The 14,602-nt window shown below is 51.3% G+C and overlaps 1 long non-coding RNA gene across 1 annotated transcript; it reads right to left on the bottom strand.

Moving 5' to 3' along the window:
• Positions 1-5,094: 5,094 nt before the first annotated feature.
• On the bottom strand, positions 5,095-13,907 carry LOC116985829. Its single transcript, XR_004415354.1, has 3 exons — positions 13,897-13,907; positions 12,459-12,463; positions 5,095-5,125 (listed from the first exon to the last, which is right to left on the bottom strand). It is a non-coding gene; the product is annotated as an uncharacterized LOC116985829 (long non-coding RNA).
• Between the last annotated feature and the right edge of the window lie 695 nt (positions 13,908-14,602).

The following is a 14,602-nucleotide window of genomic DNA, read 5'->3' as shown; positions in this document are numbered from 1 at the left end:
ATCCGCTGTTACTCCAGCACTTTGTGTCTAACTACTTCTGTATCCACACTGGAGTTCTCCAGTTTTAGCTGACATTCTCTCCCCCTTCTCTCTCTCCCCCCCCCCCGCTCTATTCTCTGTGCCCCACCCCGTTTCTCCCACTCCCATTCCTCCCCTCATCCCATCACCCCCCCCCCCCCCCCTCATTCCACCTACATACGGAGTCAGAGGATATGGGGAGAAGGCAGGAACGGGGTACTGATTGGGGATGGTCAGCCATGATCACATTGAATGGCGGTGCTGGCTCAAAGGGCCGAATGGCCTACTCCTGCACCTATTGTCCATGTTTCTATCCCTCCCTCTGTCTTCACAGTTCACTCCTCTTCTCACCTGATCTGACACCCTCACCTCCAGCCTTTATCACCTGCTCCACCCATCCACCATTCAACCCCCCCCTCACCTGTATCCACCCATCACTCGGCAAGCTTTGTCCCACCCCCACCTCTTTCCCGACTGCAATCAGTCCGAAGAACAGTCCCGACCCGAAACATCACCCATCTAGATTCTCCATGGATGCCAACTGACCTGCTGAGTTACTCCATCATAGTGATACAGTGTGGAAACAGGCCCTTCGGCCCAACTTGCCCACACCAGCCAACATGTCCCAGCTACACTGGACCCGCCTGCTTGTGTTTGATCCATATCCCTCCAAACCTGTCCTACCCATGTACCTGTGCAGGAAGGAACTGCAGATGCTGGTTTAAACGGAAGATAGACACAAAATGCTGGAGTAACTCAGCGGGGCAAACAGCATCTCCGAAGAGGTGGAATAGGTGACATCTTGGGTCAAGACCCTTCCTCAGACTGAAGGAGGTCTCGATCCGAGATGTCACACATTCCTTCTCTCCAGTGATGCTGCCTATCCCGCTGAGTTACTCCTGCATTTTGTGTCTACCCATGTACCTGTCTAATGTTGGGATAGTCCCAGCCTCAACTACCTGCTCTAGCACCTTGTTCCATACACCCACCACCCTTTGTGTGAAAAAGTTACCCCTCTGATTCCTATTAAATCTTTCCCCCTTCACCTTAAACCTATGTCCTCTGGTCCTCGATTCCCCTACTCTGGGCAAGAGACTCTGTGCATCTACCCGATCTATTCCTCTCATGATTTTATACACCTCTATAAGATCAACCCACATCCTCCTGCGCTCCATGGAATAGAGACCCAGCCTACTCAACCTCTCCCTATAGCTCACACCCTCTAGTCCTGGCAACATCCTCGTAAATCTTCTCTGTACCTTTTCCAGCATGACAACATCTTTCCTATAACACGGTGCCCAGAACTGAACACAATATTCTAAATGTGGCCTCACCAACATCTTGTACAACTGCAACATGACCTCACAACTTCTATACTCAATACTCTGACTGATCAAGGCCAATGTGCCAAAAGCCTTTATGACCACCTTATCTACCTGCGACTCCACCTTCAAGGAACCATCCACTTGTACTCCTAGATCCCTCTGCTCTACAACACTCCCAGAGCCCTACCTTTCACTGTTTAAGAAGGAACTGCAGATGCTGGAAAATCGAAGGTAGACAAAAATGCTGGAGAGACTCAGCGGGTGAGGCAGCATCTATGGAGTGAAGGAAATAGGTGATGTTTCGGGTCGAGACACTTCTTCAGATCTACCATTCACTGTGTAGGTCTTGCCCATGTTAGACCTCCCAAAATACAACACCTGTGACACCCGTTTGTCCTCTATTCACTTCCAGCCTTTGTCACCTGTTCCACCCATCTGCCATTCAACCCCCCCCCCCCCTCACCTGTATCCACCCATCACTCGGCAAGCTTTGTCCCACCCCCACCTCTCTCCCTACTGCAATCAGTCTGAAGAACGGTCCCAACCTGAAACATCACCTATCCATGTTTTCCACTGACGCTGCCTGATCTGCTGAGTTACTCCAGTATTTTGTGCTTTATTCAAGATTCCAGCATCCGCAGTTTATTTTTCAGTTTTAGTTTAGAGGTACAGTGCGGAAACAGGCCCTTCGGCCCACCGGGTCCGCGCTGACCAGCGATCCCCTCTCATTAACACTATCCTACACCCACTAGGGACAATTTACACTTATACCTAAGCCAATTAACCTACAAACCTGTACGTCCTTGGAGTGTGGGAGGAAACCGGAGCTCCCGGAGAAAACGCACGCAGGTCACGGGGAGAGCGTACAAACTCCGTACAGACAGCGCCCGTAGTCAGGATGGAACCGGGGTCTCCGGCGCTGTGAGGCAGCAACTCTACCGCTGCGCCACCGTGCTGCCACTTGTCTCTCTGAGGGAGAGATAACTCAGCCATGAATGAATGGTGGAGTAGATGATGGTCGAAATGGTCTAATCCTGCTCCTATCACTGATGAACTGATGAACATATTGTGGCTGCTTCCCCAAGGCAGTGTGGAGTTGATTGAATCGATGATGAGGGGTAATACAGGTTTGGATATTCATGACAACACTGCGACATTCCAGCATGCTTGTGGCTTTGTGTGGTGTTGGACAGTCCTGTTTTCTGGAATATTGGATGTTCCTTCCACTGGTGTGGGCTGTGCTCTAGGGAGAGGTAGGGCAGGCTCGGACTGTATTCCTTGGAGCTCAGGAGGCCGATACCCCATCTTAACAAGTCCCAGTTGCCTGCCTTCGACCCATACCTCTCTAAACCTTTCCTATCCTTAGAGTGCCACAGTGGTGCAGCGGTAGAGTTGCTGCCTGGCAGCGCCAGAGACACGGGTTCAATCCTGACTACGGGTGCTGTCTGTATGAAGTTTGTACGTTCTCCCTTTGATCGCGAGGGTTTTCTCCGGGTGCTCCGGTTTCCTCCCACACATGTGGGTTAATTGGCTTTGGTACCTATTTCCCGCCAATGAAGACACACCCCCACTTTAAGTTGCTACATTTTGAAAAAAGGATGGCGGGACAGGATCAAGGGTTTGGTTTAGTCCAGGGGTCGGCAATATTGCCTGCGTGCCCCGGGACTGGCTGCAGTTCCCAGATCCCTCGCGTCCCCAGGACCAGTTGCAGTTCCTAGGTTGCCTGCCCCGGGACTGGCTGTAGGGCCCAGGTCGTCTGCCCCGCGTCTAGTAGAGAGAGAGAGAGAAAGAGCCCAGGACGGAGCTACCAGCCTTCCCGCCCAGTAGCTACCCGCCAACCACCACCTCCACCGGTTGCGCCTGTGCCGAAGGACACCGTGGCTGGCGGGCGGGCGGGCCGGCAGAAGGCGTGAGGTAGCGGTCGGTTCCGCTGTCCGGTCCCTGCGGCCGCTCGCAGCCACCCGAGCTACTGAGTGAGTGCGTGACTTGCTGGCATAATCCCCGACCCCCTCCTTCTCAACGCTCCTGCCCTCCCCGCAACTTTACCCCTGGCGGCCCATCCAATTTATGCAGCCCAGGCCGTGCTGACCCGGGCCAGACTCCCGACACGCTGTGAAAGGATCTCCCCCCCAGCGGCATTTACAGCCGCTTCCCATCAGCTGCCAGCAATGAGGGATAGACTTGGCTATCCCTCAGTACAGAAACATTGTTCTTGATGTACTGAGGGATAGCCAAGTCTATCTTTGTTGGACAACAACCTAACTTTCGGCCTCCAAGATGCAGGTACATTTTCGTGCCTTATTTTTGGGTAAAAAAGAGTCTTCATTGCCGGGAAAATTGTCCCTAGTGTGTGTGGGATAGAATTAGTGTATGGAGTGATCGCTGGTCGGCGCGGTGGGCCGAAGGGCCTGTTTCCACGCTGTATCTCTAAAGTCTATTCATGTACTTGTCCAAATGCATTTTGAATGTAGTTACAGTCCCTGCCTCATCTACCTCCTCTGGCAGCTCGTTCCATACGCCCATCACCCGCTGTATGAAACATTGCCCCTCAGGTTGCTAGTAAATCTTACCCCTTAACCTATGTTGTAGATTCCACTACTCTTGTGATTTTATACACTTCCATCAGATCATCTCTCAGTTTTCGACACTGCAGGAAACCAAGTCCTCTCCCTAGAGCACCAGCCCTCGAGTCCTGACAGCACCCTCGTGGAGCTTCTGCAATATCTCCGGCTTAATTGCATCTTTCCTGTAGCACGGTGAGCAAAATGGAACATGATACTCCAAGTGCGTCCACATCAACGTCTAGTAAAACTGCAATCTAATATCCTAACTCCTGTACTTGTCACCTATCCATGTTCTCCAGAGAGGCTGCCTGGCCCTGACCTGCTGGGTTATTCCAGCACCTTGGAGTATTTCCTGTACCCAATATCCTGACTGATGAAGGCCAACACCTGCGTGACTTCCCTATCTACCTTATTTTTTTTTAAATTTCAAAATATCCTTTATTCGAGAAAGAAATAGACACTTTCCGTGATCCTTACAACACTCCAGCCCCCATTCTCGGAGGCTCAAAACTGCTCACACAAATGACACAAATTTATCCTCCACACTTGCCACTCATGTGGCCCACTGGCATGGGATCCCTTCCCTTATTTTGAGGGGCGTCTCCACCACACCCTGCCCCCGATGTCCAGCAGCGGAAGGGCCCTAGACTGTGGTCCTCCCCCACAGAGCCTTGGCGTTGGCTGCATCGAGCTTCAGTGAGTCCCACAGCACGTACTCCTGCAGTCTGCAGTGGGACAGTCGGCAACATTCCCCGACGGACATCTCGCTCTGCTGGGTGGTGAACAACGCTCGGGCAGACCAAAGAGCGTCTTTCACCGAGTTGATGACCTTCCAGCAGCACTCTGTCAGTCTCTGAATGTGGCCCTGGGAACGGTCCGTAAATCACAGAGTCCTCTGTGACGGAGCTGTTCGGGATAAACCATGACAGGGACCCTTGCAAACTGTGACACCACTATTAGGGACGCATGTACCTGCACTGCTAGATACCTCTGCTCTACAACACTCCCCAGGGCCATTTACTGTCAACATCCTGCCCTGCTTTGACTTCCCAAAGTGCAGCACCTTGCACTTATCTGCACATCCGCCATCCCTCCACTCACTTACCCAGCTGATCAAGATCCCACTGACATTTTTAGCCATCTTTTTCATTCCCCACGATGCCTCGTATGTTACTCTCATCTGCAGACCAAAGATCCTCTAGCGGGCAAGATAGACCACTCGACGAAAAAGACGTAGTACGGTCACGGGCAGATTCATGGGTCATTTTCGGCCCCATTTCCGTAACCGGCTTCCGTCTCCGCACCAAAGATCCCATCATAGCGGAGCAAAGATACTAGTGCGGAGACGGAAGCCGGTTACGGAAACATCCTCGTAAAAATAAAAGTTCTTTGGTAAAAATCTTCTCCTCATTTTCAGAATTATAATTTATTAACACAAACTGTTCCCCCGCAACGTTGATTACACTGCGAGTTGGGTCGGGTCGGGTCGGGTCAGGTCGGGTCGGGTTACTGAAATGGATGAAAAAAAGGCCCAGGTTCCGCTCCGTTGCGTTGCGTACTACACGTCAGCCCATTGCATTTAGCAGGAGTGGTCTATCTTGCTCCGCTATAGGATCTTTGTTGTAGACTAGCTAACCATACCTTGTACATTCTCATCCAAATTGTTGAAATTAAAAAACAAACAGCAATGGACCCAGCACCGATGGATTCCTGAGGCACCACTGCTCACAGGTCTCCAGTGTAAAAAACAAGCCCTCACCATCCTGCTTCCTACTCCTCTGCCTGGATCCCACGTGTCCTAACCTTCCAGAGCAGCTGACCCTGCAGGACCTAGTCCAGGGCCTTGGTGAGGTCTATTTCGATACCACCACCATGTCTCATCAATTGATTCTTGCTATTGAGGGAGTGCAGCGTAGGTTTACAAGGTTAATTCCCGGGATGGCGGGACTGTCATATGCTGAGATAATGGAGCAGCAGCTGGGCTTGTACACTTCGGAGTTTAGAAGGATGAGAGGGTATCTCATTGAAACATATAAGATTGTTAAGGGTTTGGACACGCTGGAGGCAGGAAACATGTTCCCAATGTTGGGGGAGTCCAGAACCAAGGTTTAAGAATAAGGAGTAAGCCATTTAGAACGGAGACGAGGAAATACATTTTCTCACAGTGAGTGGTGAGTCTGTGGAATTCTCTGCCTCAGAGGGCGGTGGAGGCAGGTTCTCTGGATGCTTTCAAGAGAGAGCTAGATAGGGGGAGAAGGCAGGAACGGGGTACTGATTGGGGATGATCAGCCATGATCACATTGAATGGCGGTGCTGGCTCGAAGGGCCGAATAGCCTCCTCCTGCGCCTATTGTCTATTGTCTAATTCTCTGGGTTATCTTTCAAGGAACAGATCTGTCAGACATGGTTCCACACTCACCAATACTGAATCAGTGCCTGTCTATCTAAAAGATCCTGCTCCTCAGGGTCTCTTACCCAGAGTAACGTACCCACCACTTGCAACAGCGTTGATGTATAAAACGATCATGGAGTCCCGACTCCATCTACACCTCACGCTGCCTCGGCAAGGCCAGCAGCAGAAACAAGGACCAGTCTCACCCCCGGTCACTCCCTCTTCTCCCCTCTCCCATCAGGCAAGAGGTACAGTTTCCTCCCACATCCCAGAGACGTGCGGGTTTGTAGGTTAATTGCCCCTAGTGTGTAGGAAGTGGATGAGAGAGTGGGATATAGTACAGTAGAACTAGTGTGAATGGGTGATGGATGGTCGGCGTGGACTGGGTGGGCTGAAGGGCCTGTTTCCGTGCTGTATCTCTATAACTGGACTACACTGACTGTTGCCCCACCACTGGCCAGGAGCTGGCAGGAATATTCAGTGTTAACCCTCACCCGGAGGTCAAGGTCGTGATCACAATGGCATGCTCTTGTTTCCCTGAGCTCAGCTAAACTCCGGCTGAAGTAACACTCTGGTCAAAGATATAATCTCCAAGAACATCACATTGAAACATTGATCGGCCGAGAGTGCTGATTCTGCCATTCTGCAACCCACAGCTCTGATTCGATGCTGCTGGTGTATTTATAGAATTACAGCACGGAAACAGGCCCTTCGGCCCACCCTGCCCATGCCGACCAGCGATCACACGCTTACACTGGTTCTAAGTTTAGTTTAGTTTTGAGATACAGCATGGAAACAGGCCCTTCGGCCCACAGAGTTCATGTACCTGAAGGTAACCCACACGGTCCCAGAGAGAACGTGCAAACTCCGCACAGACAGCACCCATGGTCAGGATTGAACCCGGGACTCTGGTGCTGTGAGGCAGCAGCTCTACCAGCTGCGCCACCGTTAGAGATACATCACAGGAACAGGCCATTTGGCCCACCGAGTCCACGACGACCATCGATCGCTGTTCACACTGGTTCCATGTTATCCCACTCTCTCATCTACTCCCTACACACGGGGGGCGATTTACAGAGGGCCGATAAGCCAACAATCCCGCACGTCTTAGGGATGTGGGAGGAAACCGGAGCACCCGGAGGAAACCCACGTGGTCCCACGGGGAGGACGTGCAAACTCCGCAAGGACAGCACCCAAGGTCAGGATTGAACCCGGGTCTCTGGTGCCGTGAGGCAGAGGCTCTACCGGCTGTGCCACGGTGTGCCACCCTGGGATGTGCCAACAGACACACAGCCCTTACTGTAAGTCATTGAGTCATCGAACACGGAACCACACACACACACACACACACACACACACACACACACACACACACACACACACACACACACACACACACACACACACACAGCAAGCATTAGAGTGTAGGTGCAAGGAACTGCAGGTGCGGGCTTACAAGTGTTGATGCCAGTTTTAAAACAAGCATCTTAGAGTCAGAGAGCGATACAGTTAGAAACAGGCCCTTCGGCCCAACTTGCCCACACCGGCCAACATGTCCCAGCTACACCAGTCCCACCTGCCTGCACTTGGTCCATATCCCTCCAAACCTGTCCTATCCATGTACCTGTCTAACTGTTTCTTAAACGTTGGGATAGTCCCAGCCTCAACTACCTCCTCTGGCAGCTTGTTCCATACACCCACCACCCTTTGTGTGGGAAAAGTGACGCCTCAGATTCCTATTAAATCTTTTCCCCTTCACTTTAAACCTATGTCCTCTGGTCCTCGATTCCCCTACTCTGGGCAAGAGATTCTGTGCATCTACCCAATCTATTCCTCTCATGATCTTGTACACCTCTATAAGATCACCCCTCATCCTCCTGCGCTCCAAGGAATAGAGACCCAGTCGACTCAACCTCTCCCTATAGCTCACACCCTCTAGTCCTGGCAACATCTTCGTAAATCTTCTCTGAACCCTTTCCAGCTTGACAACATCTTTCTTCACCTTCGCGACTAAAAGATGAACATGGCATCATCTTTGGTAGGGACGTTGTGGGCCAACGAACTTGTTCTTGTGCTTCACTGTTCTGTGAACTATGAAGAATGGCCAAAAACAGTGAGTACTTGAAGCACTCGCCAACACAAACCAAATGAAGACACAAAGTGCTGGAGTAACTCAGCAGGTCAGGCAGCATCACTGCAGGTCATGGGTAGGTGACGTTTTGAGTCGAGACTGATTGTAGAATTAGAGGCTATCTCGGAGAGGTTGGACAAAGGTACCCGGGTTCTATCCCGACTACGGGTGCTGTCTGTACGGAGTTTGTACGTTCTCCCCGTGACCCGCGTGGGTTTTCCCCGGGTGCTCCGGTTTCCTCCCACACTCCAAAGACGTGCAGGTTTGCAGGTTAATTGGCTTCTGTGATGGTAAATTGTCCCTAGTGTGTGTAGGATAGTGCTAGTGTACGGGGTGATCGCTGGTCGGCGCGGACACGGTGGGCCGAAGGGCCTGTAACCGCACTGTATCTCTAAACTAAACTAAACAAATTCTCACTGTAGATATAATGATGTCTTTGATGCCACACGTTAGATTGGCAGAGTAATGCATCCTTTGCATGCAAGAGGACTGTTCAGTACTGATCACAGCAGGGTAGGAGCTGTTCCTGAATCCGGTGAGACGTGCTTTTAAGTGTCTGTATCGTCTGCCCCACAGGAGAGGAGAGAAGAGAGAACGATCGTGGTGTGAGTTGGCTGCCTTCCCGAGGTAGCGTGAAGTCTAGATGCAGTTATGGGGAGGGGGGGGGGGGGGGATATGGACCATGGTCTATATCCATTCCCTGCATATACATGTGCCTATGGAGAGAGAGGGAAAGCAAGGGCTATTTGAAGTTAGAGAAGTCAATGTTCATACCGCTGGGGTGTAAGCTGCCCAAGCGGAATATGAGGTGCAGTTCCTCCAATTTGCGCTGGGTCTCACTCTGACAATGGAGGAGGCCCAGGACAGAAAGGTCAGATTGAGAATGGGAGGGGGAGTTGAAGTGTTGAGCAACTGGGAGATCAGGTAGGTTTAGGCGGACTGAGCGGAGGTGTTCAGCGAAACGATCGCCGAGCCTGCGCTTGTTCTCACCGATGTACAGGAGTGCACACCTGGAACAGCGGATACAGTAGATGAGGTTGGAGGAGATGCAAGTGAACCTTTGCCTCACCTGAAAGGATTGTCGGGGTCCCTGGACAGAGTCGAGGGAGGAGGTATAGGGACACGTGTTGCATCTTCTACGATTGCAGGAGAAAGTACTGGGGGAGGGGGTAGTTTGGGTGGGAAGGGATGAGTTTACTAGGGAGTTGTGGAGGGAGCGGTCTCTGCGGAAGGTGGAAAGGGGTGGAGATGGGGAAATGTGGCTGGTGGTGGGATCCTGTTGGAGGTGGTGAAAATGTTGGAGGATTATGTGTTGTATACGACGGCTGATGGGGTGGAAGGTGAGGACTAGGGGGACTCTGTCCCTGTTGCGATTAGGGGGAGGAAGAGGGGGATCAAGGGCGGAGGAGACATGAGTGAGGGCCTCATCTATGATGGGAGAGGGATGTTCCCTAAAGAATGAGGACATCTCGGATGTTCTAGTATGGAACACCTCATCCTGGGCACAGATGCAGCGTAGACGGAGGAATTGTGAGTAGGGGATAGTTTTTGCAGGAAGCAGGGTGGGAAGAAGTGCAGTCTAGATAGTCGTGGGAGTCAGTGGGTTTATAATAGACGATAGTTGATAGTTCGACTCCTGTGATGGAGACGGTGAGATCTAGAAACGGTAGGGAGATGTCGGAGATGGTCCAAGTGTATTTGAGTGCAGGATGGAAGTTAGTGGTGAAATGGATGAAGTCAGTGAGTTCTGCATGGGTGCAGGAGGTAGCACCAATGCAGTCGTCAATGTCGTGGAGATAGAGGTCAGGGATAGGGCCAGTGCACGCCTGGAACAGGGATTGTTCGACGTACCCTACAAAGAGGCAGGCATAGCTGGGGCCCATAGCCTTGGACTTGGAGGAAGTAGGAGGAGTTGAAGGAGAAGTTGTTGAGGATGAGGACCAGCTCCGCTAGGCGGAGGAGAGTGTTGGCAGACAGGTTGTACTGTACGGGAGCCTGGGTACTCTGGGTGGTGAGGACTCCTTCCCATAGAAAAAGGCACGGAGGTGGCAGCGACGGAAGTGGCGGTCCAGGAACTCGTTGAGGTGGGGGTGGAGGGGAATGAAGGTGAGGCCTCTGCTGAGCACAGACCATACTGTATCGGAAAGGGGGAGGTCAGGGGGCGTGGTGAAGACACACACGGGTGGGGGTTGGCAGGTGAGTGGAGGGTGGCTGAGGCGAGGCCTGGTGGGGGGATGGTGGGTGTTCAGAGAGGAGGGGGGCAAGGAGGGAGTAGCTGGGGCCACCTAGTTAAAAGTGGGGGAAGGGAAGACCCAGTGGACCCACCACTGAGGTTCCCTGTAGGAGGGGGGGAGCAGTTGGACACCGGAGAGTCAGGCCACGTGCATCATGGAGGCTGTGGGCCTGGTGCTGAGCCTGGAACTCAGGTGAGGTGACCGCTCTGGCCCGCTGGTGGGTGGTGGGGAGACGAGGGTCGGCAGAGTCGCTGGTGGAGGCTTCGAGACTCGATAAAAAACACCTCATATTTGGCATGGGTAGCTTACACTCCAGCGGTATGAACATTGACTTCTCTAACTTCAACTTGCTTTCCCTCTCTCTCCATCCTCAAGGGGCTGTCCCACTTGAGCGACCTAATTGGCGAGTTTAGACGAGTTTGAGAAATTGACATGTTGAAGACCTCCCTTCGACTATGATGAAGACTGTCTATGACTACCTTCGACTACCCTCGATTACGTACGAATAACATGCCGACCTACTACGACCTACTTCGACTAAACCTACAAGTTAAAAAAGTAGCGATTTTTTCCATCAGGACCTTTTTTTACTCGTGGGAATCTTTCAACATGTTGAAAAATACGCCGCGACCTTGCTGAGGCCTCGAGTACGCGTAGACCACTCTCGAGCGTGAAGGAGAGTTACGAAGACCTCCTACAACCTCGTGTCGACCATGCTGCGAGTATGAGTCGAGGTTAAACTCGCCAGAACTCACGGATTAGGTCGCCTGAGTGGGACAGGCCCTTCAGCATGTGAACTGAGTGAAGTTTTGCGGAACAGAATGTAGACTAACCATCTGTAAGCCACGTTGAGGATGTATAGTTTTCTCCCGATTCCCCCCCCCCCCCCCCCCCCCCATGCCCCAGAGATGTACAGGTTGATGGGATAGTTGTCCTCTGTAAATGACCCCTAGTGTGTAGATGAAGGGTAAGATCTTGGGGGAGGGAGGGGGGTTGATGAGAATGTGGAGGGGGTAAAATTTGGAGTTCAGAGATACAGCGTGGAAACAGGCCCTTCGGCCCACCAAGTCCATGCCGACCAGCGATCGCCCGTTCACACTAGTTCCATGTTATCCCACTTCCCCATCCACTCCCTACACACTAGGGGGCAAATTAACCGCCAAACCCGCACATCTTTGGGATGTGGGAGGAAACCGGAGCACCCATGGTCACAGGGACAACGTGCAAACTCCACACAGACAGTACCCGAGGTCAGGATCGAACCCGGGTCTCTGGCGTTGGGAGGCAGTGGCTCTATCCGCTGCACCACCGTGCCGCGCTGGAGGGTGGGTGTAGAAGAATGGATGGCATGCTTGATGTGCTGATGGGCCCGTCCCTTGCTGTTTTAATCTATGACTCTAACCATTGCAAGCCGACCTTCAGCAGTAGCGAGTGCGTGTAGCAAATTACTGGAATAACTTGTCTTTGGATGTAACAAACAGACAGAATGTATCTAGGAGAAGCAGGAAAGTGTTGCACCAATGTAACAAACACCACTGCTAATCACTGGCCGGGAACAGCGCAGTGATAATTCATGCAGCAGGCAGCACAGCCCTGCATTCCTGTAGCAACTAGTGTTGCAGAGTCATAGAGTGATACAGTGTGGAAACAGGCCCTTCAATCCAACACGCCCAACATGTCCCAGCTACAATAGTCCCACCTGCATGCACTAGGTCCATATCCCTCCAAACCTGTCCTATCCATGGACCAGTCTAACTGTTTCTTAAACGTTGGGATAGTCCCAGTATCAACCACCTCCTCTGGCAGCTTGTTCCATACACCCACCACCCTTTGTGTGGAAAAGTTACCCCTCAGATTCCTATTAAACCTTTTCCCCTTCATCTTGAACCTATGTCCTCTGGTCCTCGATTCCCCTACTCTGGGCAAGAGATTCTGTGCATCTACCCGATCTATTCCTCTCATGATTTTATACCTCTATAAGATCACCCCTTATTCTCCTGCTCTCCAAGGAATAGTGACCCAGCCTACACAACCTCTCCCTACAACTCACACCCTCTAGTCCTGGCAACATCATCGTAAATCTTCTCTGAACCCTTTCCAGCTTGACAACATCTTTCCTATAACATGGTGCCCAGAACTGAACACAAGACTCTAAATGCGGTCTCACCAACGTCTTATACAACTGCAACATGACCTCCCAACTTCTATACTCAATACTCTGACTGATGAAGGCCAATGTGCCAAAAGCCTTTTTGACCACCTTATCTACCTGCGACTCGACCTTCAAGGAACCATGCACCTGTACTCCTAGATCCCTCTGCTCTACAACACTCCCCAGAGGCCAACCATTCACTGTGTGGGTCCTGCCCTTGTTAGACTTCCCAAAATACAACACCTCACATTTCTCTGTATTAAATTCCATCAACCATTCCTCAGCCCACCTGATCAAGATTCTGCTGCAATCTTTCACAACCATCTTCACTATCTGCAAAACCACCCACTTTTGTATCATCAGCAAACTTGCTAATCTTGCCCTGTATGTTCTCATCCAAATCATTGATGTAGATAACAAACAGTAACGGGCCCAGCACTGAACCCTGAGTCACACCACTAGTCACAGGTCTCCAGTCTGAGAAGCAACCTTCCACCATCACCCTCTGCTTCCTTCCATGGAGCCAATTTTCTATCCATTCAGCTATCTCTCCTTGGATCCCATGCAATCTAACCTTTCAGAGCAAACTACCATGTGGAACCTTGTCGAATGCCTTGCTGAAGTGTATCGCAGGATGTGACAGACCTCGTCACACACAAGAGGTATCGGCTGTGGTGTCACTGTGTGTGGGGGGGGGGGGGGGGGGGGGGGCGAGAGGAGGGAACACCACCATCAAAGTTACAGGTGGGAACAACACAGCCCGGGGGTTCTCTGGCCCACCATGCCCATGCTGACAAGAACTCCATCATCAAGTTCGCTGACGACACCACTGTTGTAGGATGTATCACTGATGGGGATGAGTCAGAGTATAGAAGAGAGATCGAGCAACTGTCCATATGGTGCCAGCACAATAACCTGGCCCTCAACACCAGCAAAACCAGGGAACTGATTGTGGACTTTGGAAGGGGTAGGATGGGGACCCACAGCCCCATTTATATCAACGGGTCGATGGTTGAAAGGGTCAATAACTTCAAATTCCTGGCCGTGCATATTTCCGAAGATCTTTCCTTGACCCAGCACGCCGATGCAATTATTAAGAAAGCACATCAGCGCCTTTACTTCCTGAGAAGATTACGGAGAGTCGGTTTGTCAAGGAGGACTCTCTCTAACTTCTACAGGTGCACAGTAGAGAGCATGCTGACCGGTTGCATCGTGGCTTGGTTCGGCAACTTGAATGTCCAGGAGCGGAAAAGACTGCAATAAGTTGTGACCACTGCCCAATCCATCATCGGCTCTGACCTCCCCAGCATCGAAGGGATCTATTGCAGTCGCTGCCTCAAAAAGGCTGCCAACATCATCAGAGACCCACACCTTCCCGGCCACACACTCATTTCACCGTTGCCATCGGGAAGAAGGTACAGGAGCCTGAAAACTGTAACGTCCAGGTTCAGGAACAGATTCCTCCCCACAGCCATCAGACTATTAAACACAATGAATACGCTCTGAGCTCTGAACTGCAAAAGACTATATTATTATTTGTTATTTGCACTATATTTGTTATTTATTGATTTTTTTCTTTTTTTCCTGTTATATACAATGTTATCATATTCACATATTGTGTTGTGCTGCAGCAAGTAAGAATTTCATTGTCCGGTCCGGGACATATGACAATAAAACACTCTTGACTCTCTTGACTTGATTCAAGGCTCAAGAGTGCAGGAGGATGAGGGGAGATCTTGTAGAGGTGTATAAAATCATGAGAGGAATAGATCGGGTAGATGCACAG

Source organism: Amblyraja radiata, chromosome 2, assembly GCF_010909765.2.
Source record: "Amblyraja radiata isolate CabotCenter1 chromosome 2, sAmbRad1.1.pri, whole genome shotgun sequence".
NCBI classification, from domain to species: domain Eukaryota; kingdom Metazoa; phylum Chordata; class Chondrichthyes; order Rajiformes; family Rajidae; genus Amblyraja; species Amblyraja radiata.
The sequence above is the reverse complement of the archived record's forward strand: the minus strand, read 5'-3'. Positions and strand labels throughout refer to the sequence as shown.